Source organism: Pituophis catenifer, unplaced genomic scaffold (genome assembly GCF_029215685.1).
Source record: "Pituophis catenifer annectens isolate HBS135680 unplaced genomic scaffold, rPitCat1.0.hap2 SCAF_12, whole genome shotgun sequence".
In the NCBI taxonomy this organism is placed as follows: Eukaryota; Metazoa; Chordata; class Lepidosauria; order Squamata; family Colubridae; genus Pituophis; species Pituophis catenifer.
Window position 1 is genome coordinate 4605089 of NW_027256892.1, and position 22991 is coordinate 4628079.

Here is a 22991-nt window from a genome sequence, read left to right on the forward strand (position 1 = left end):
ATAAAAATGTCTATCAGCAGAAGGTTGAGTTTCAAAGTTAATACAGTATCAACAATTAACCCTTTTTTCCATGTGGGGAACTCTTTTGCCAATTCAAATGGTTGTTTCTTGATGGAGTTAATGCAAAACCTAACCTTGCACAGCCTTTATCTGTTATATACAACTAACTGCTATCAATATTATTCCAAGTTGATTGCTACAGGTCACATGCTTTCAGCTGATGACTGCCTATCAAGATGCTAAATCCTAGTACTAAGTAAATATATCCATGCAAAGTTTGTCATCACTGTTGGCACATAATTCACTACTCATTTCAATTCTGTAACTTCCCATGAACTTCTGCTTGTTTATGCACATAAACTGCTTTGGCTATAAGAGGAAGCTACATTGGAAATATATATTGTGCATCAATAATAAGTTCAGTTAATGGATGACAGTAGTCTATTTCCTTCAATCGCATTTCTCATGCTCACAGTTGCCTTGCATATCACAAGATATAATAGGTCATGATCACCTGTTAGTCTTTTCCAGTGATGTGTTGGTAGTATTATTTGTTTGGGAATTTAAAACGTAAAAAGACACTCCAATGGAACAGTCAAACAATATTTTAGAACATAGAATAATAGAGTTGGAAGGGACCTCAGAGGTCTTGTAGTCCAACCACCTGCTTCAGCAGGAGATCCTATACCATTTCAGATAAATGGTTGTCCAGTCTCTTTTTGAAAGCCTCCAGTGATGGAGCACTCACAACTTCTGAAGGTAAGCTATTCCATTAGTTGATTGCTCTCACTGTTAGGAAATTTCTCCTTAGTTTTAGGTTGCTTCTCTCCTTAGTTACTTTCAAACCATTGTTTCCCGTCTTGCCTTTTGGTGCTTTGGAAAATAACTTGGTCCCCTCATCTTTATAGGAGCCCTTAAAATATTGGAACAGTGGTATCATGTCCCATGCAGTTCTTCTTTTCACTAGACTAGACATACCCAAATCCTCCAACTATTCTTCATATGTTTTAGCCTCCAGTGCTCTAATCATCTTAGTTGCTCTTCTCTGCACTCTTTCCAGAGTCTCAACATCTTTTTTATAATGTGGTGACCAGAATAGGATGCACTATTCCAAGTGTGGTTTTACTAAGGCTTTGTAAGGCTTTTTAACTATATTGAATAATTTAAGTGAATAATCTATTTTGAAAACTTCTGGGAAATTTAGGCTTTTTTCCTCCCACATTCACCCAAACTAAGAACTTAAACCCAAACCAATTTCTATCAGACTAACATCGCTCACAAGAGATGCTAACAATAAACTGCTTTTGAATCCATCTGTCTGTCAATCATATCTCTCTCTCACCTATCTATCCATCCATCCATCCATCCATCCATCCATCCATCCATCCATCCAGTGGTGGGATTCAAATGACTTAACAACTGATTCACCCAGGGTCAGGTTGGCTGTTGTGGGAGGTGTGGCCCATCCCTGTCCTCCAGCTCCATCGCACATGTGGGATGAGCCTCCCGCAGTAGCCAACCTGACCTGGGCGAACTGGTTGTTAAATTTCCACCCTTTGCCAAAAGGCTGTTTCTGAAGGTGCTTGTCTACATGTTGGTTTCCTAGCTGTTTCAGCCTTCTGGATGCAGCTCCTTTAAGAGGCGAGGTTTCCAAGGAACAGGGATGGGGGGGGTTACCATAGAGACAAGGAGTTGATGCTTCCGAGAGCTTGTGTGGGAAGGTGAAGAATTGGGAGGAAGTGGGAGAGTGTCCCCTCCTCATGGAGCTACCTACAGTTGGTCAGTCTGTGGGCAAAAGTTAGAGGGGTGAGGAATTAATTTGGCAGCACAATTGAAGCTGGTGTTGTGGTCCACCAGCAGCCTGCAGACCTGGCAGCAGAGTCGGTCAGTGAGGAGGCTGGGGAGGACAATGGGCCAGTTCTGGAGTCTGGGGAAGGCCTGGACAAGGGCTCTGTATCGGAGACAGAGATGGGGTCAGGGCCACCTGGGCACTACACTGCAATGGAGAAATGAGCTATGGAACAGCCGGCATGAGGGAAGGAGGAGGAGCAGAGAGAAGAAAGAGGGAAAGCGGCCTTCTCCTTCCTTGTGCTGGCCACTCCGTTGCCCATTTCTCCATTGCAGCGCAGCGCAGCGCCCAGGATCCACTTTGATAGTGGGGGTTGGGTAATTTAACAAGTGGTTCACCCTAACTGGTGTGAGCCAGCTGAATCCCACCACTGCATCAATCTATCATCATCTCACCATTTTCTTTTCTTCTATTGTGGGAGCTTTGGTTACATTTCAGGTAGTTTATATGCAAACGAACACTAAATCAATGCTATCCCAAACCACTTTTTCTTACATACTTTTAGACAGAGGTTGGCACATTATCATGATGCTGACTTTGTCTCAAGACAAAGGAAAGTAGAAAAAAATGGTTCACCAGTGATATTAATATCATCTCACTCTTTGGATAGCAACTTCTTCTTGGTTCAATGCTCAGAGTCTCTCTGGATTGTCACCCGAAATCATTCATTCAGGTCAAGTTTTTACTTATCTCCCTGTGGTCCACATTTTTGTCAAGGATTAATTTTTATCCCATCTTTCTCTTTAGGTGCTGCACATTTCTGTCAAGATAAATCAAGAACCACTTTAAACCCAGATCCTATTGGATATAATTTGATACATGGCAGGTTAAAAATAAATAAAGCTTTTGGCATAACAGAAGGGAAACATTATGCTAAGTGCATAGGTATCAGTTGGATGTCAACTTGCTGAGTAAGGATGTAGAGTCAAGGCTTTTCCTTCCATATTTGAATTTTGAAATAAAACACAACCTGAATATTTGAATAAAGGAATAGATGATTGGGCACATATCTAGCTTTTCAAAAGCCAAGAATGTTTTAGAAATATTTTTTTTTGATTTTATTAATTTTAAAAGCATACACACATAGAAAAAGAAAAAATACAAGTAAAACAATACATTACATATACAACATTTAAACTTAGTGTCTTATTTCTTAAGGTAGTACATCAGTAACTTACATTTCTCAATGTCTCTATGCACATCTCTCCTTATATAACGATATTTTTAAGTTCTATTTTAACTCTAATGTGTCTCATTTGGTACATGAATTAGTTCAAGTTTTTAGGGCCGTCTTTTACTTTGTTTTCTTTTTCTCCAACCATTGATACTATTTTTCCCAAACCAGGTAGTATTCAGATTCTTCCTTTTCTTGGAGTTCTTTGGTGAGTTTGTCCATCTCGGCACATTCCATTACTTTCGATATTAATTTATCTTGCATTGGGATTTCTTGTAATTTCCAATTCTGTGCGAAGATGATTCTCGCTGTGGTCAAAACGTGTGTGATTAAATATATTGTTTCTTTTTTGTAATTTTTAGTAAATATACCTAATAAATATGTTTCCGGTTTTAATGGTATTTTTTGTGCTGTTATTTCTTCCAGTTGGGTTTTGATTTTATTCCAAAATTGTTTTGCTTTTGGGCATAACCACCACATGTGGTAGTAGTAGTAGTTTTAGAAATATTTTTTAAATGCCAAGTATTTAGTATTGACAACCTGGATGAGACTGATGTACAAATTGGAGTAGACCATCTCTTCTGGTAGAGAAAGCTAGAGCAAGTTAATAGTGAGGACAGGAAGAAATCCTAATTTTTATATAGAAATAGCACTTATACAATTTGGTCTAATTAATTAAATACAATAATTTTTTTCCATATGTATTTTGTTTCATAAGAAGTTAATGGCAAGTTCTGAAACAGCTTTAAGGACTGTACTCCCGTTGGGGTATCTGCTGGTACAAATAACAAGACTAACAGCAGTCATTCATTGACTTCTGTCTTAAGCATCTCTACAGTGAGATTTTGCACCAAAGGTTGGTCTTCCCAGAGCAATTTGTATTCTTAAATTAAGCTTGGGGGAGTACAAAATATGCTTATTCTGATATATGTTTATTCACATGGAGAGGAACATCATATACTTATCTGCTTCTGAAACAATAGGAAGTAAACCCCATGGTAGAGTATGATTGGCTAGTAATAACCATTACATTTACAGGACTTCACATTAAATCACTCTGAATAGCAAATATATCTGGACATAAATATATTCATTAAGCAGGTTTTAGTAACAATATCTAGATATTGGTCAGACACCCATTATAAATGACATGGCTTGATTTTTTTTATTATTATTATTATAGCACAGGAAATGCTTCTAAGTCAATAGCTGATAGATACTTGAGAAATGGATAGGAAAGACTTTTGTTTAGGGATTTATTTTGGAGAGGGGGTTGCCTTGGAAGTGATAGGTGAATGGTAATATCAAGGTTGTGAAGTGCAAAACAACAGAGACCTGCCACCTTTAGAACTTGATTTGTGTTTGATAAGCTGTTCAAAAACAAAAGGGACCTTCATCTGCAGCCAGTTGTTAACAAGGCTTTGACTTTGAAATAATCCTTCACTTTTTCATCCCTTCTTTATATTCAGTGAAAAATGTTTCTGAGCAGCTAAAACCAAATCAAACCAAATTTGGCTTTGATCACCAACATTATAAGTAAAATGTGCCTAATCAGACAACAATGAAATGGATTAGAGTGCCAGAAAATGTAATGCAACAAATAGATATAGCCAAGAAGACAAAAAAGGGCAAAATTATAGAAGAGAACAACAAAAATGTTACAACTAAAGCCCATTTAACTGTCCAGTAGCAATGTTTGACTGAATATTGAGAAGGGATGAAAATAAGATAGATGCCTTTGAATTATAACTTTGGAAACATCTATTAAGGTTACCATGGGCTGCAAAACAAACCAATCAATTTGCTCTAGATTAGATAAAGGCCAGTTGCTCCCTTAAGGCAAGGAGAAAATCACGTACTTTGGTCATATGATGAAACAGGGTAGGGGAAAAATAGATATTCTGCCTAGATTGAGGAAAAAGGAAGAGAACAAATAAATAAATAAATCAAAACAGAGGACTTCAGATAAAAAAAGGGCAAAGGAACAGGACCCTGGAGAGCTCCAACTAAGTTCTATTAAATAAAGTTGCTGCTTGCTAAGTCAATATTAAGACGCTCTTCCAAGAAAATAAAAACATCTTAAGCTTTGTGTAGGGTCCTTTAAAGAGAGAGTGTGAGAAAGAAACAGAAAGAGACACACAGAGATAGCAATAGTTTAATGTGCATTCTGTTGTGATATATTTGACAAGCTATGGGGCATTAAAACTATTTTTTTGCAAAGTGAAGAAATGTATCTATTGAGAGTAAAGGTTAGCTCATATCTCCATATAAAGGGAAAGAGGAACATTGGTTATATGATGAAAACAGAGTAGGAAAAACAGCTCTATTCAAAAAGTGTTACTCTACAATACAAACAGAGAAATGGACTGGTAAAATCTAGTTAGAATAACCAAGCTAGAAAAAGAGATAGAAATGTAGCTTTTGATATATGATTAGTTGTTGGTTCAATCTGAACTGGGGAACACAATGAATATGCCTCAACTGAATTGTGATCTAGATCAAGGATTTCCAAACTTGGGAACTTTAAGAAATGTGGACTTCAACTCCCAAAATTCCCCAGCCAGATTCTTAGAGTTAGAAGAGCTCTAGTGGAGACTTTGGGCACATAAAGGGCCTTGTTAAATTATAAGAACCCTTGTTTCTTAAAAAAAAAACAAAAAAAAAACAATGATGATATGATATGGAAAGGAGTATCAAGAGCTTGTTGCTCACAGTGGCTTGGTTGTATCTGCAGGGGTGTAAGAATCAAGGAAGGCCAAGGACTGCAACTCAATCAACTAAATTCAACTCAAACAACTCAGCTCAATGCAACAGAGAAGATAGCCTCATGCATTGTTACTTGATTATTTTAATCACTTTTCTGTTTCTCAGCTAAATTGTTCCAGACAAACAGCAGGAAGAATAAGGAGATTGAGAAAAACTACCTTTGTTTTTCAGATACACTAAGAAAAATCTTTTTTTTGCTTCCCATTTTTTCTTCAGTCTATGATTAGAGAGCTCCTTGTTAACAAATTGATGGTGGACTCCTCTCCTAGAGAAGTATCCAAGTCATAATTAGATAAGGTGAGATGACTTCAAGAGAGTCAAAATGAAAAGGAAGCTAAACCAAAGAGATGGCTAGAACAGCCGCATATCACAGCTGCTCTAACCTTATATCACATTGTTCAGAGGGCAGAAGAGAGGATTAATTAGAATAAACTTTTGCTCTGGATTGGCAATAAACCTGTTTATAATGAGCACATTTATCAATTCTTCAATCTGGGTTAAACCCATTCAACTTAATCATGGTTTGATTCAGTTCAAGGCTGGTTAGCAATAGCAATAGCTTTAGGCTTATATACCACCCCATAGCACCTTACAGTATTCTCTGGGTGATTTACAATGTCCTCACATTGCCCCCACCAATCTGAGTCCTCATTTTACAGAACCCTAGAAAGATGGAAGGCTGAGTAGAACTCTAGAATGTGGGCACAGTTTGCCTGCAATACTGCCCTTTAACCACTGTGCCACCAGAGCTCCTGGATGATGTTTAAATCAATTTACACAACCTCTGAATCAAACCCACAGACCCTCTAAACAATATGCAGCCCTCCAAGATCCCAATCATCTTGAGATCATTATCAAATTTCATAGTAAAATATGGCATTTTAAGCAGCATTAAATGTGGGGATGGGGAGAGGGAGCTCATGAAAAGCATTCTAATGTCCAGCCTGACATTTCTCAGTGGCCTAACATTGCATCATTATGTATTTCTATGATACAGAAATTTTGTGAATAGATTAGAGGAGCATGGTTTCATATTATTTGGAAGGGGATGAATGTGAGTTTTAAGAGTGAAAACAGGAGCAATTTCTCCCATTTCCACCCTTAACTCCCCATAAATATCTAATAATTTCAAAAATGTTCAAAAAAAAAATCAGTGATAATTCATTTACTTGGCAGATAATCTATTTTAGTATACCATGCAAACTTAAACCTTATTTCCTTGTGTAAGATGCAGGAAATTAGATATGACTAATTATTTCTAAATTCCATTGAAAGCAGTGGAACTTAAAATAGTTATGACTCATTAATTTCATTGAATCATGGCTAAAATCTAAAATCATCACTAAGTTCTAATGCCACTATACTCAGATGATATTTCAGAATTCAATTAAAATTCAATTATTTGGGATACATGTTCCCTGGAAAAGAACTTTTCAGTTGTGATATCTTTCAGATAACTGACAAGGTAGTGTTTCTTTTTTAGCACATATTTTTTTAGCATATGATTTTCATTCATCTGAGGGGCTTCATAAACTAATTCATTTTGAAGCATTAACAATGTGACATAAAACTAATATTGAGATTCATAGGATTATATATAGCCTGAGGATTATAATTTTGTCTTCTATTTTCTCATAATTTCATTAAAGATTATATTATAGAAATAAAACTAATACAACTAAATGTAAATGTACAGAAATACATTTAATTCTTTTTTTTAATACTGTAGAAAAAGAAAAGAAAGAAAAGGGAGAGAAAGAAAAATAGAAAAAGAAACCACTCCCTTCTCATTATCTCTTAAAATACAAGCAAGCACCTCTTTATCCCATATTCCTCCCCCTCCCCATTTTTTATAAACGTATCTCTAAAACCCAATCCCCATATTAATCAGCAAAAGTCCCATAAGGTTTATCAGAAATAACAACATAACTATTACAAATAATTTTACACTCAATTTAAATCCTTCCTTTCCATTTAAACAAATCCCCTCTTATTTCCTATCTTCAAAATAATCAAAGACCAGTCCCAGTCAAAAAACAATTAAACATTACGAGAAATAACCACCATCAAACAGTCCCAATCAAAAAGCCGTTAAACATCACCAAAAATAGCGATCTGTGAAGTTTCCGAAAGATGCCCTAATTAATTCATGAGCTATGAGCTGAACTTCAAAAGAAATACAGTCATTTATTAGGAGCACCATTTCGGCAATATTTGGATGCAGTTAGAACTAATCCCACGTAGATTTACGTTCCCCTATGACCCTGTCTCTCCCCTCCTCTCTGGCCATGTCATAAATCACATTCTCCAATTAACCACTTTGGCTGGCTGTGAAATCCAACACCCTCCTTCTGATTGCAGTCAGGAAGAATGTATGAAACACACTTCAGTTAGGGAAATCAATCAGCTCTATCAGTTCTCCCTCCCTCCTGCTCATGGCAACTTGAAAGCTTTGCAAGTTGACATTTGGCTCCCCTCACTTCCCGAATAATCTTTTTATCTCCTAATGATTTCTCAGTTTTTACTGAGAATAGTGTTGCAGTTAGCTCATCGTACCAAAATGTCACATTCCATCAAGAAAGAAAAGAAAGTTTACACAAGGGTAGAAAAGGGGGAAAAAAATCCACCTGGTTCCCCAAAATGAGGATGCAGAATGGTGATGAAAGAGAGATTGGAGATATAGATTATTGGACTGTACAAAGATTGCATTCATTTGCAATTTGATTTCTGTGACTGGCAAGGCAGTGGAGGGAAACACACAAGCACATACAAGAGCAGAACTGTCTGCCACATAATATTAATAGAGACTAATTAGGAGAAGATTAGCATTGGAAAAAGAAAAGCATCTTAATTCGTCTTCCCTGAGCTTGCCAAGGCACCTCTTGATGCTGATTATTATTTTCAAGGGGTTGATGTTTACAGAGGTTTGATTAGAATAAGAAATGCATATTAAAATAGAGCACACAGGTGCCAATTCTCAAAGCCCTACCCGCAAAGGACTCCCCGAGGACACAATATTGTTTCAAAGGGTAGGCAGATGCAGTCTGCTTTGAACATCTCTGGTACATTTTGGGGATGGCTCTCCTTCGTCGTTGTCAAAGTGACAGATGCAAATGACATGCTATTTGTGACTAAAGGCACATGGTTTGTTCACCAGGCCCATCTGCCCAAGAGTTTTGTGATGCTTTATATACATCCGTTTGCCACCAATGCGGAAAGGAGCCAAGCTAGGTTTGAAAATCTGTGTTCTGATATCATAGTTTGGAAGGACTGTAAGGAGCAGAACTCATCTTTTATATGTCAGAGTTCCAAGATAGAATCCTTCATTTCTCTAAAGATAAAGTTGAAAAAGTCTTCATTTCAAAGCTCTGGAGAGCTGCTGTTAGTAATTGCCGCTTTCCCCAACTTGATGTTCTTGTGATATATTATACAACTCCCAGAATTTCCAACAGCAAATCCAACTAACTGATGAAGACTGTGTGTACAATATGAAAGTAAAATAACCAGTTCTTTGTTGCCATGTCCATTTGTTTTTAATAAACATATATATATGGATCACATTGGTGTTTCTCAACCTGGGCAACTTTAAGATGCTTGGACTTCAATTCCCAGAATTCATGCTGCTGGAGAACTCTGGAAATTGAAGTCCATGCATCTTACAGTTGCAGAGGTCCAGAAACACTGTGTCAAACTAATCTTATGCATTATTGAGAGCTCATTTCAGATCACTATATGAGAAGCTAAAAACTGGACTTAACCAAAGCACTCAGTCCATCCTTCAACTGATCTGGTGGAGCTACTGATGTCAGGAGGAAATGAAGTGATGGCAGTTTAGCTCCTCCTATGAATGGTACCCAGTTGTGGATGGCGCAGCTGACTAAGTGCAGTTAAAAGTAGCACCAGCTGCCTGCAATTACTGCAAGTTCAAATCTCACCAGGCTCAGGGTTGACTCAGCCTTCCATCCTTTCGAGGTAGGTAAAATGAGGACCCGGATTGTGGGGGCAATAAACTGACTTTGTATAAAAAAGAACACAGCTTAGGGCCCCCCCGAAACCCTACTAAGCAGGTATATACAAAAGTATGAAGGCTATTGCTTAACGCATTGTAAGCCGCCCTGAGTCTCCGGAGAAGGGCGGCATATACATCGAACCAATAAATAAATAAATAAATGATGGGGATGGCCTTTGGAAAAAGGAAGGGAGCCTTCTCTCCCTTCTGAGATATGATTGGCCAAAGTGCTAAAACACAACTAACGAAGTAGGAATTAGCCCCATGCTTGTAAACCTTTACGTGCTTGTAAACCTTTTGTAAAAGATAAACTTCCTTCTTAACCACCACAGGTTTTTCTAATTAAAACATCTCTTTTTTTAATGATGGTGTGCTTAAGAGAACCTTCTTTAGCAGGCTCATATGTCTCTGCTACTAATTCTGTTTGATATTTTCATTGTTAAATAAAGAACTGTAGCAATAAGGAAAATGCTTTGAACAGAAAGGAAACAGATTGGTTCTTCAGTTGCACAGTGGGATGAAAAATTTCCCGTTCTCAATTTAGTCCATGAATTGTTTTCACCACCAGAGAAAGCATACTGTAGCATGATCTACGTCAAGATTGCAATCAACAATTCTATGCCCCCTCCTCTTTTTTCTTTTTTTAATGGATGCAGAGAAACAACACTCAAATAGGACTCAAATAGGAGCCTGGTGGCGCAGTGGACTAAGTGCTGTTAAAGTAGCACTTAGCTGCCAGCTGCCTGCAATTACTGCAAGTTCAAATCTCACCAGGCTCAAGGTTGACTCAGCCTTCCATCCTTTCGAGGTAGGTAAAATGAGGACCAGGTCTGTGGGGGCAATAAGCTGACTTTGTATAAAAAAGAGCACCGCTTGGGGGGGCTGAAAGCCCTACTAAGCAGGTATATACAAAAGTATGAAGGCTATTGCTTAATGCATTGTAAGCCACCCTGAGTCTCTGGAGAAGGGCAGCATATAAATCGAACCAATAAATAAATAAATAAATAAATGCTTGAAAAGTACATTAAGAATAGTAATCCCATTGAAACATTGACCAACATATTTGGGTGTATAGATATTTGCAAATGTTTGTTTTTGTTTTTCTTTTTTTAAAGAAATGCAAAAGCAAAGCAACTTTAAGGTTAAAGCAAATAAGGATAGCAACCCTCAAGATTTAAAGAATGACTTTTTAATGCGTACATACATAATAAAACATTTTTAAGTTCAATGGGACTTTTAGGATTGTGATGTGAGCCTGGGGGAATAAAACAAAAACAAGGAATCACTTACATCAAAACAACAGTGGGGAAAAAAACACCCTAACACCCCAACTAAGAGTTTTCCATGATATAATCTTTCAGTAAAAGTTCCTTTTGAAATGCAAACCGCTTCAAGAGATTTACTTTCTTGAAAAGGTAGCTGAGGCAGGTCCTTACATTAGGCGGAGTCTGAAATTCTCATGCAAAGCATTAGGCTAACATTCCCCTTCAACCCTGACCTCCGTACCCCATGTCCATCTGTAGCCAATAAAATGCCGCAAAGGTGTTTTGGAAACTCCAAGGCAGGTTGGTGAGAAGAGGTTGTCTTCGGAATGCCACCACCTTGAATACCAGGCTGGAACCGGTTGAGAGGGAGCCTGTGCAGATGGTTGATTCTCTCCCCTCAAACTCCTAAGCAGTTACAACAAAAGTGAAAGCATGCAAAACATTAAACCCATGAAGCCTCCCACCCCCACCCCTAGAATGCCAGCATTCTGACAAGGACCTGACAATTATTTTTTTAAAAAATTTGATTTATATGCCGCCCTTCTCCGGAGACTCAGGGCGGCTTACGGTGTGCTCAGCAATAGCCTTCATCCTTTTGTATATTTATACAAAGTCAGCTTATTGCCCCCACAAACTGGGTCCTCAATTTACCTACCTTAGAAAGGATGGAAGGCTGAGTCAACCTTGAGCCTTGGTGAGATTCGAACCTGCAGTAATTGCAGGCAGCTGGTCTTAATAACCAGCTTAATAACAGGGTGCCTTAGACCACTGTACTACCAAGGCTCTTCAATTGCAATGGAACTGAAGACATGCGATCCACCTTCAGCTGTAGAAGTATCTGGTTTGAGTCTTTGTACTTTAGCTGAGAATACTTTCAGGATTACCAGGATCTACAGGGAAAGGGAACTATGAGTGTCATGATTCAGTAAATAAATCTAACCAAGAGAGTTTCAGGTAACAACAAAGTCATAATAGGTCCAGGGATCGTATTTCTATTTGCAGACGTCCTAAAGCAGGACTCCCCAACCCATGGGCCATGGCCTGATACTGGGCTGTGGCCAGGGGCGGGCTTCAAAAATTTTAGCAATTCTGCCCGGTTGCTGGGTGGGCGTGGTCATGGTGGGCGTGGCCTAGTCAGTGTGTGTGTGTGGGGGGTTGTCCTTCCCAGACTCCGGAGACTTTTCTCGAGCCTCTGGGAGGGCAAAAACAGCCTCCCCAGGCCCCGGAGGCCCTCTGGAGGGCCCGAACTTCAGGTAGGCCAGTTTTTTGCCCTCCCTGAGCCTCCGTGTACACCCTGCACTCACCTGCACCCAAAATAGGCCGTGTGGAGACTCCTGGGAGGGGCTGGGTGGGCCAGGGATTTGGGGGTTCTCCGAACTGCACAGAGTCTTAGCTAGAGGTTCTCCTGAATCCCTGCAAACCCAGAGCAGCCCACCCCTGGCTGTGGCCCATAAAGAACCAGGCCACACAAGTAGCAGGAAGTTTGTGCAAAGGGCAGGCATGGGCACAAAACCATCTCCTCCCCCCCTGCCCCAGTTGCCTCTGGAGGTGGCAGTCCACAAAGACAGAAAGGCTGGGGACTGCTGTCCTACAGGATATATTTCAGTCTTTTCTTTTTTCTTCTGGTCACTCCGAATCAACCCTGGCGATCAATGGGGTTGACAGATGTCGCAGCCAGATCGCCCTCACATCCCTCGGCTTTGACAAAGCAAAGCAAGTGGTAATTGATAGAATGAAGGACATGGAGTTCCAAGAAGAACTAAGTAGGTTGCCTCTCCACTGTAGGGACAGAATCCAGCAGGGTGTGTGGGAATCAGCAAGATATCTAAATGATCTGATCTTCCCAAAATAAAGAATAGCTTTCGTCAGAGCCAGATTTAATATTCTCCCCTCAGCACTTCTCCAGGGTAGGTACAAGAGAAAACTGATAGCAGAACGGGTATGCATATGTGGAAAAGGAGAAGTCGAAAATATCTCACATGTTTTATTGTACTGTGAGTTATACAGAGTATGTAGGTCAATATACATTCTCCCCTTACTAGAGAGATTGCCAGGGAGGACAGATGACTTTTATGTAGGTTTTCTCCTCCAAGACTCTAATCTGGCTACCACGCGTGCAGTGGCAAAACTCTGTGTCGCTGCAAATGTCCACAAGAAAAAAATTGGTTACCGAATTATAATATCAACTGGTGCCAATTTTTTGAGATCTATAACAATACATTTATCCACATACTTACACGCATGTAAATTAGGTTTGAGATCATGTATTTTATATTTTATATTTTATATTTATTTATTTTTATATGCCGCCCTTCTCCGGAGACTCAGGGCGGCTTACAACGCGTTAAGCAATAGCTTTCATACTTTTGTATATTTTATACAAAGTCAGTTTATTGCCCACACAAACTGGGTCCTCATTTTATCCACCTTAGAAAGGATGGAAGGCTGAGTCGACCTTGAGCCTGGTGAGAATTGAACTCGCAGTAATTGCAGGCAGCTGGATGTTAAATGCTGCCTTAGTAGGAGGCATTAACCTCCTACGCCACTCAGGCTCCTCATTTTATCACAGAGATGTTATTATTCATGAATAATGTCAGAATTATTTTTAATTTATTGTATGTCTATTGCTGGTCGATGACCGTAATAAAGTTCTGTTCTATTCTATTCTATTCTATTCTATTCTATTCTGTTCTGTTCTGTTCTGTTCTGTTCTGTTCTGTTCTGTTCTGTTCTGTTCTGTTCTGTTCTATTCTATTCTATTCTATTCTATTCTATTCTATTCTATTCTGGTCACTCCTTTGAAAATATTAAAAACATTGGGAGAATGTAGGAAAATGGAAGGCAAACTCCATTGGTAGCATTTTTTTTAATAGAAGAAATATTTATTAGGGCCACTGGCCAGTAGAATAAAAGCATAAAAATAGAAAGACAGTCATTCCAGCAATTTCAACAAATTTACTAGCTCGTCTTCATGTGTATCTATTTCTCAGCTAATAAAATCGTATTTTGTTGTTCTTACTTGCCGTTTGACAAAAGTAGTAATATTTAATGCTGCTGAATCATTCATATCTGATAAAAGAGAGTTTACATAAAATTTATATGACTTTCTTGGGAAACCCTTTAGGAGTGGTAAATAATGAGAGGGGTTGCGTTTACATAAATTGCTTTATAGTAACAATATATGGGCAACATTTATTATAAAAATGTGTTTTTCAACTAGGGCTGGGTAAATCTGTCAGTTTTACTTTGTTCTATTTTTTTTTTTAAAAAAAAAAATCTAAATTCTTCTATTTTTGTTTTGGAAGAGGCTGGCAATGAAGAAATCAGGCTGAGTAATATTTCTTCCTGATGTCATCTCTAAAATTTTGGGTAATCTGTATCTATCACTTGGGGACTCATATCTTTCTTCTAGCGCTGCTGGCTCGGGAAATGCCTGCTCGCCCAGTGTGTCTTTCAAAAGGTCTTTTTTGTGATCGCAGCCCTCACCAATCGAAAAGCGCCCAATTTAAAGTAGAAATCTACTGAAAAAAGCCGAAATTATCGCTAAATATTGCAGAAAAAAAGGCACACCAGTCTGATCCCCAGCGACTGAGTGAAAAGACTGAGCATGTGCAGATGAAGGAGAAGTGTCCAGGCTGTGGAGGAAGTTTGATTGGCACTCAGTCGATCCAATAGGACTGAAGATTACCCAGCAAGTGGAATGTCGGAGCAACGATGCAGGAAAACAGTGTTTCTCAACCTTGGTAGCTTGAAGATGGGTGGACTTCTGGCTGGGGGATTCTGGGAGTTGAAGTCCACCCATCTTTTTTTTTTATTGCAAAAGTTTTACAATTACATTTTCACCCCTTTTTTCACCCCCCCACCACCCTCCCCAAACTTCCCATCCTCCCTAACCCTCCCTAACCCTCCCCCCCCAGACTTCCCTATTACATACTCATAACTAATAACACTAATAAATAAACCTGAACCCATCCCTCCCCCTATATAATTTTTCCTCTTTGTCTCTTTACATTAAAATATTTCTAATACATTATTTTCAAATAAAAGCTATTTGATACTTTCTAGTTTGGTATTTGTTCTGAACATATTCTATCCACCTTTTCCATTCCCATTCATAAGTCTCTTGTGAACAATCTTTTAAATACGCTGAAATCTTCGCCATCTCTGCAAAACTGGCCATCTTCAAAGTCCATTCCTCGATAGTAGGCAAAGCTTCATTCTTCCAGTATTTACCTATCAACAATCTTGCTGCTGTTATCATATACAATATTAGTTTTATTTCACCCCGTGTAAAACCCTTAACTATACCCAATAAAAACAATTGTGGAGAAAATTGAATTTTTTTCTTCAAAACATTCTGCATGACCCACCAAATTTTTATCCAAAAAGCCTTAACTTTCCTACAGGTCCACCATACATGATAATACGTAGCATCCAAACATTCGCATCTCCAACATTTTGGCTGAACATTAGGGTACATACATGACAACTTTTTAGGATCTAAATGCCATCTATAAAACATTTTATAAAAATTTTCTCTCAGGTTTTGCGACTGTGTAAATTTAACATTCTGAACCCAAATTTTTTCCCAAGTTTCCAGCATCACTGGTTCTTCAAAATTCTGTGCCCACTTAATCATACAATCTTTAACTAATTCCGTTTCTGAATCTCTTTCTAACAAAACATTATAAAGCCTTTTAATATGCATTGGACCTTTCTCTCTTATATGTCTAACCAATTCTTCCTCATGCAACATAATACCAGTTTTTTGGTCCTCTTTCCATCTCATTTGTAATTGATTATATTGTAACCAGGTTAAATTAATCCCTTCGTCCAACAGTGTCTGCAATGTCTTCAGCTGCCATCTGCCCGCATCTGTAAAAAGAACCTCTTTATATAAAAACCCCCCGAGTGACATTATATTTGTATTCCACAAGGTATGACCAAGATCCAGCCATAGCGGTATTTTATAATCCCATTTGAGTCGGTGCTTCTTCCAAACTTTCATCAGGGAATCTCTAAGTATATGACTTTTAAATACTTTATCCACTTTATTTTCATAGAATAAGTAAGCATGCCATCCAAATTCAAGATCAAAACTTTCTGCATTCAATATTCCAGCTTTTTTATTTCCAAACCAGTCACTTGTTAAAGTTAAAGCTGCTGCATCATAATATAACTGTAGGTTTGGGAGTTTAAGGCCTCCTCTTTCTGGAACATCTTGCATAATTTTCAATTTCACTCTCGGCTTTTTCTCGTTCCAGACAAACTTATTCACACCAGACTGCCAGACTTTCAGTTGTTTATCACTTTTAAGCACCGGAATCATTTGGAACAAAAACAGAAATCTTGGCAAAATATTCATCTTAACTGCTGCTATTCTTCCAAGTAAAGACAGTTGCAGCTTTTTCCAAGTCTCCATGTCTTTCTGAACCTCTCGCCACAACACCTCATAATTATTTTGAAACAATTTCATATTTGATTCTGCAACCTGAATTCCAAGATATTTTACCTTAGGTACAATTTCAAAACCTGCCCTCCTTTCAAGCTCGTGTTTACGATCTTGTGTCATATTCTTAACTATCATTTTAGTCTTTTTTGAGTTCAGTTTAAAACCTGAAACTCTACCATAGTCTTGTATAATGTCATTCATCAGGATTATTGATTCCATTGGTTGTGATAGGGTAACAACCAGATCATCTGCAAATGCCTTTATTCTATAATCCTCTTGCCTTATCACTATACCTTTCAAAATTTTTGAGTCCCGTATTGTATTTAGCAAGACTTCCAATGTTAATATAAATAAAAGTGGGGACAACGGACATCCCTGTCTTGTTCCTTTTTCAATTTTAAACTCTGTCGTCAAACTTCCATTAATAATAATCTGTGCTTTTTGCTCTTGATAAATTGCTGAGATCGACTGTATAAATTGGTCCCCAAAGCCCATCTTTTTTAAAGTCTTTAGTAGAAAGTTCCAATCCACTCTATCAAAGGCTTTCTCCGCATCCAAAAAAACCAGCACTGCAGAAATCTGTTTATTCTTATCAAGATATTCCAATAAGTCTATTACTTGCCTTACATTATCCTTCATATATCTGCCCTCAATAAATCCCGCTTGGTCCTCATGAATTACTTTTTGGATTACTGGCATCAACCTGTTGGCTAATACCTTCGCATAAATTTTATAGTCTGTGTTCAAAAGAGATATTGGTCTGTAGTTCTCTGGTTTTTTAGGACCAACTTGTTCCTTTGGTATCAGAGATATATAAGCAGTTGTCCAAGATGGGGGTATTTTACCCCCTTGTTGAATATTGCAAAATAAATCTCTAAGTTGTTCCACCATTTCAGCTTGTAAAGTTTTGTAATACACTGCAGTCAAACCATCCGTGCCAGGAGCTTTGGCTGTTTTTAGCTGCTTAATTGCTGCTATTATCTCCTCCTCTGTTATAGGATAATTCATTCTTTCCTTTTGTTGATCAGTAATTTTTGTAACTCTCTTATCCTTTAAATATTTTTCTATAAGTCCATTCTGCACCTCTTCTTTGGCATATAATTTAGTATAATAATCCACAAAAGCTTCTTTAATTAATTTTTGTTGAAAAATTTCTTTCCCTCCAATGTTAATACTATCAATAGTCCGTATACTTTGTTTTTTCCTCAGTGTGTAAGCCAACCATCTGCCCGGTTTATTGGCATTGCAAAATGTATTATGCTTCGCGTATTGTAAACTTGTTGCAACTTGTTCCGCCATAAGCATTTGAAATTGGTCTTTCAAAAGTTTTATAGCACTTCGTATTCTTTCATCTGTTGGGTTTTTAATAAGTAATTGTTCCTTATTCTTTATTTCCATTTCCAACTCAGATCTTTTCTTTTGTCGGAACAGTCTATGTTTAGAATTCATGTAGATAAGTACCCCTCTCATATAAGCTTTACTAGCATCCCAAACAATTTCAATTGGGGTACCTTTATTCAAATTTATCTCAAAAAATTCTTTCAAATGCTTTTTAAGTTCTATTGTATTTTTTTCATATCTAAACAAATTCTCATTTAATCTCCAAGAACGTCTCTCAACCTTGTCCATCTCAATTTCTATCCATACAGGGCTATGGTCAGTCAAAGTTCTTGGAAAAATCTTTGTTCTTTTTGTCTTAATAAGTAGATCATTTGACAACAGGATAAAATCAATCCTAGAAAAGGATCTATGTCTATCGGAAAAGAAAGTGTAATCCAATTCATTTGGATTATGTATTCTCCAAACATCTTTTAGTTCCATATCTTCTTTCAAATCAAAAAAAGTCTGCGGTAGTCTAATTCTAGACTTTGCCAAGCTCTTTTTGTCTAATTTAGAATCAATTACTCCATTCCAATCTCCCATAAATAAAATAGATCTATAGTCCCATTGCACTATTTTAGTATGTAACATCTTGTAAAAACAATCCTGTTGTTGGTTGGGAGCATAAATTCCAATCAAAAGAATTTGACCATTTGCTGTAAGCAATTCAATTGCTACAAACCTACCATCTTGATCTACTTCTATAACTTTTGCTGTTAATTTTTTATTTACATAAATAACCACACCATTCTTTTTCTGCGAAGTTGAAGATATATAATGTACTCCTAATTTTGAATTTATCAGATATTTCTGATCTTGAATTGTAATATGCGTTTCTTGTAAACATATTATATCATTATTAAATTGTTTCAAATATGTAAATAGTTTCTTCCTTTTCTGTGCTGAATTCAACCCATTAACATTCCAAGATAAACACTTAAGGGTCATCGGCCTGTTTCTGGAGCGCAGAGCAAAATATTTGAAGTTCATCCAAGAGCTTCGATCTTGCTCCTCCCATAGCTCCACTCTCTTGTGGGGTACTCTTTGCTGCCTTCTTGTCTTGTCTTTCCTGTTGTTGTTGTTGCTTTTGTTTAAGTAGTTTGGATTGAGCTCTAGTTATACGTTGATCTTTAACTTCAGTCAACTGAATCAAATCCAAAATTGGAGAAGAATCCAGCAAGGGCTCACTCAGAAAACCTCCTTCTGCACCTTGGACATTTTCTAATTCCTGCTTAGGCTGTTCTTCCAATTGCCTCTCTTCACTCTCCTTAATCTCCAAAACTGTAGATGTACGTGGAGATGGTGTTCTTTCCTTAAGAATAGTACTATAAAAATGTTGTGCCTTCTCCACAGTATTCAATCAATATCCTTCTCCCTTATATCTAAAAATTATCCCAGCTGGCGCATCCCACCGGAAGGGTATCTGTAAGTCTTTCAATTCCTTAACAAGAAAACCAAATTCTTTTCTAGCTTTCAGCATTTTAGGAGGTAATTCTTTAAAAATTACAAGTCGTGAGCCCCCCACTTGTACAGAGGTGTGAAAAGATTTTTGGAGGATTTCATTTCTAATTTCTCTCTCAGTAAAATATATGACCACATCTCTAGGCAGTTGTCTTTGTCTGGTCACCCAAGAGTTCTCTCTGTAAATTTTATCTATTTTGTGAAATACCAGATCAGGGTTAACTTGTAAGATCTTAGCCAGGGCTTCAGAGCAAACTTGTCTCAAATCCTGTCTCTCCTCCTCTCGAATTCCCCGAAGCCGTATGGCAAATTCCATCGCCCGGAATTGTATCATGACAATCTCATCTTCAATTCTCTGCATTTTATTATCAGCTTCTTCAATTTTATAGTCATTATCTTTCATCCTAACATTAACTTCTAATTTGAGTTCTTCAACTTTAAAATCAACTTTCCCAATAAAATTTGCCAGGCCAGACGCCACTTCTGATATTTTTTTGGTCACCATATTTTGATTCTGCTTCACCATATCTTTAACTTCATTAATTTCCTGCAGAAATTCCTCATGTGATTTTTGAAGTTTATGATCTATTTCCTGTTGAGATTCTTGAAATTTTTCATCCAAAGTTTTAGAAATAAAGTCTTTTAAATCTCCCACATCAATTTCTTTTTTCTGAGTTTGTAACTGTTGAGCAGGGGGAAGTTGCGTTTGATGTTTATGTGTGGGGGATCCCCCCCCTGATGCCTTCCCTTCCTGCTTCTTTGAAGCCATTGTGCCACGTAAGCTAATTTTTCTAAAGAGGGAAGTTCTTTTTCCTTTCCCTCTTCCACAAAAGCTTCTAAAAAAGTCCCCCAGATTTAATCAAGTGAAGCTGAAGTAAAACAAAGTCAAATTTTAGAAAAAGAAATTTTTTCTTTAGATAGAGCAACTTTGTAGCAGCTTTATAACTTTGTAACAAAGCAGGAAGGCTTCACAAATCCACTTTCATTAGCTCGTTAACTCAAATGCTGGGCGCCATTTTTTTTCAAATCACTTTCACTCACTCACTTTCTCTTTTAAATTAGAAAGTCAACAAAGCACTGATACTTGCAGTTTTCAAGTTTCTGGATTCAAGTTGATATTTCCGTTGTTTGTTAAAATTAGTTCCTTTCGCTTTAAGAGTTTGCTGCTGCCGGCTTGTTCTGCTAATTAGCAGAAACGTCCCACGCCGCCCGGAGTTTCAGCAGGTTGGAAGGGAGCCACGCCTGTTTCCTCCCCAGAAACAGTTCCCTGGGGGGTTACAGGGGCTCAACCTGTACCCTGCTATCTCTTCTCCTTCAATCTTCAAGATTTTGGAGTTTTCGAGCCGCTCCTCGATCGCGGGGCGGCTCTACAGGCGGCGGGGCTGGCGGTCTTTAAAGAAACACCGCCGTCGCCGAGGCTCGCAAACCGGAAGTCCGAAGTCCACCCATCTTCAAGCTACCAAGGTTGAGAAACACTGTTCCAGAAGATTTCATAAAACCTTGGCTTCTTCTGCTCTTTACTGTTTCTCCTTCTTATAGAGACTGTATGTCATTACGGGTGTTCTTTGGCCTACAACTACAATTGAGTCCAAACTTTATATTGCTAATGATGACACTTATTGCCCAATTTTGCAACTTTTCTGGCCACAGTTGTTAAGTGAGTCACCGCAGTAAGTTAGTAACATGATTGTTAACTGAATCTGGCTTCTCCACTGACTTCGCTTGTGAGTAGGTCACAAAAGGGGATCACATGACCCCGGGACACTGCAACCGTCATAAATATGAAGCAGTTGGCAAGCATCCAAATTTTGATCACGTGACCGTGGGGATGCTGCAATGGTTGTAAGTGTGAAAAACAGTCATAAGTCACTTTTTCAATGCTGTTGTAACTTTGAACAGTCACTAAAGGAACTGCTGTAATTCAAGGACTACCTGTAACAAACCACCATTTTTAATTGGTCCTTAAAGGGAGGGAGGTGTTAAGCTTCCTTCACTGGATTTTCAAGAACTATACAGAAATGTTTTATTTGAATTCCTGGACTGAGCAGAGATTTCAACTTGATTGCCTAGTTGGCTCCTTCTAACTGTATTAAGTGGGGTGGAACACTGGGCCCTATCTAACAAAATGAAATTCAATGTAGATAAAAGTAAAGTCCTACACCTAGGCAAGAAAAACCCAAAGTACACATATAGACTGGGTGAAACCAGACTTAATAGCAGTGACTGTGAGAAGGATCTTGGAGTCTTAGTGGACAACAAGTTAAATATGACCCAGCAGTGTCCGGCAGCAGCCAAAAAAGCCAATGCAACCCTAAATTGGAGTAACAGAGGGATACAATCAAGTGAGGTACTAATACCACTCTATAAAGCCTTAGTAAGACCATCTAGAATGCTGCATCCAGTTGTGGTCACCACACTATAAAAAAGATGTGGAGACTCTAGAAAGAGTGCAGAGAAGAGCAACCAGGATGATGAGGGGACTGGAGACTAAAACATATGAAGAATGGTTACAGGAACTGGGCATGGCTAGTCTAGTGAAGAGAAGGACCAGGGGAGACATGATAGCAGTCTTCCAATATTTGAGGGGCTGCCACAGAGAGGAAGGGGTCAAGCCATTTTCCAAGGCGCCCAAAGGCCAGTCAAGAAATAATGGATGGAAACTGATCACAGAAAGATTCAACCAAGAAATAAGGAGAAATTTTCTGACAGTGAGAACAATCAACCAGTGAAACATCTCGCTTTCGCAAGCTGTGGGAGCTTCATCACTGGAGGCTTTCAATAAGAGATTGGACTGCCATTTGTCAGAAATGGTGTAGGGTCTCCTGCTTGGGCAGGGGTTTGGACTAGATGACCTACAAGGTCCCTTCCAATCCTGTTAATCTGTTAAGTATCTGTTAAGGATGGGTGGGGAAGGTTTGGCCTTCAGTTATTTATTAAATTTATATGCCCAGTATGAATGCCAGCCTCAGAGAATCATAAAATATAAGGGTTAGAAACTAGACTAGATGATTTACAAGGTCCCTTCCAACTCTGTTAATCGGTTAATCTGAGTTTATGTCTAGTGCATTGCAATGTCAGCATCACGGCTAACATCAATAGTGCTTTCTTTCATTGGTTCCAGTTGCAAGGAGCTGAGTCCTCCTGCTCCTCCTCCTCCTCCTCCTCCTCCTCCTCCTCCTCCTCCTCCTCCTCCTCCAACATTTCCTATCTATTCTCATGGGGGCAAAAGCTAGGAGAGACCAAGAGAAAATGATTTGAGCTGCCTTAATTCTGTAGAATTGCACCTGACAAGAAGGGATAAGGGTGCTTACAATAGTACAGGTTGAATGGTGCCTCTCACACACAATAGTATGTAAAGGATTTTTCTGAAAAGGCTTTCTTCATCTCTCTAGCTTCTCTACTCCCACTCCCATCTTTGTTCCTGTTCAGGACCCAATTCTTTATCTTTTGATGCATTCCACAAAATCCTTCAAGGCTATAAAGGAAGACAAAAGGACATTTTGCTTCAGAGACCATTCTTCTTCTTTTGTTAGATCATAAAAGCACATTATTATTTATTTATTTTTTAAAAAAACTCTTTCCAACTGAGCGTGCATATTCCACACCAGGACTTTAAGAGCTTTGTAAGGGATGCA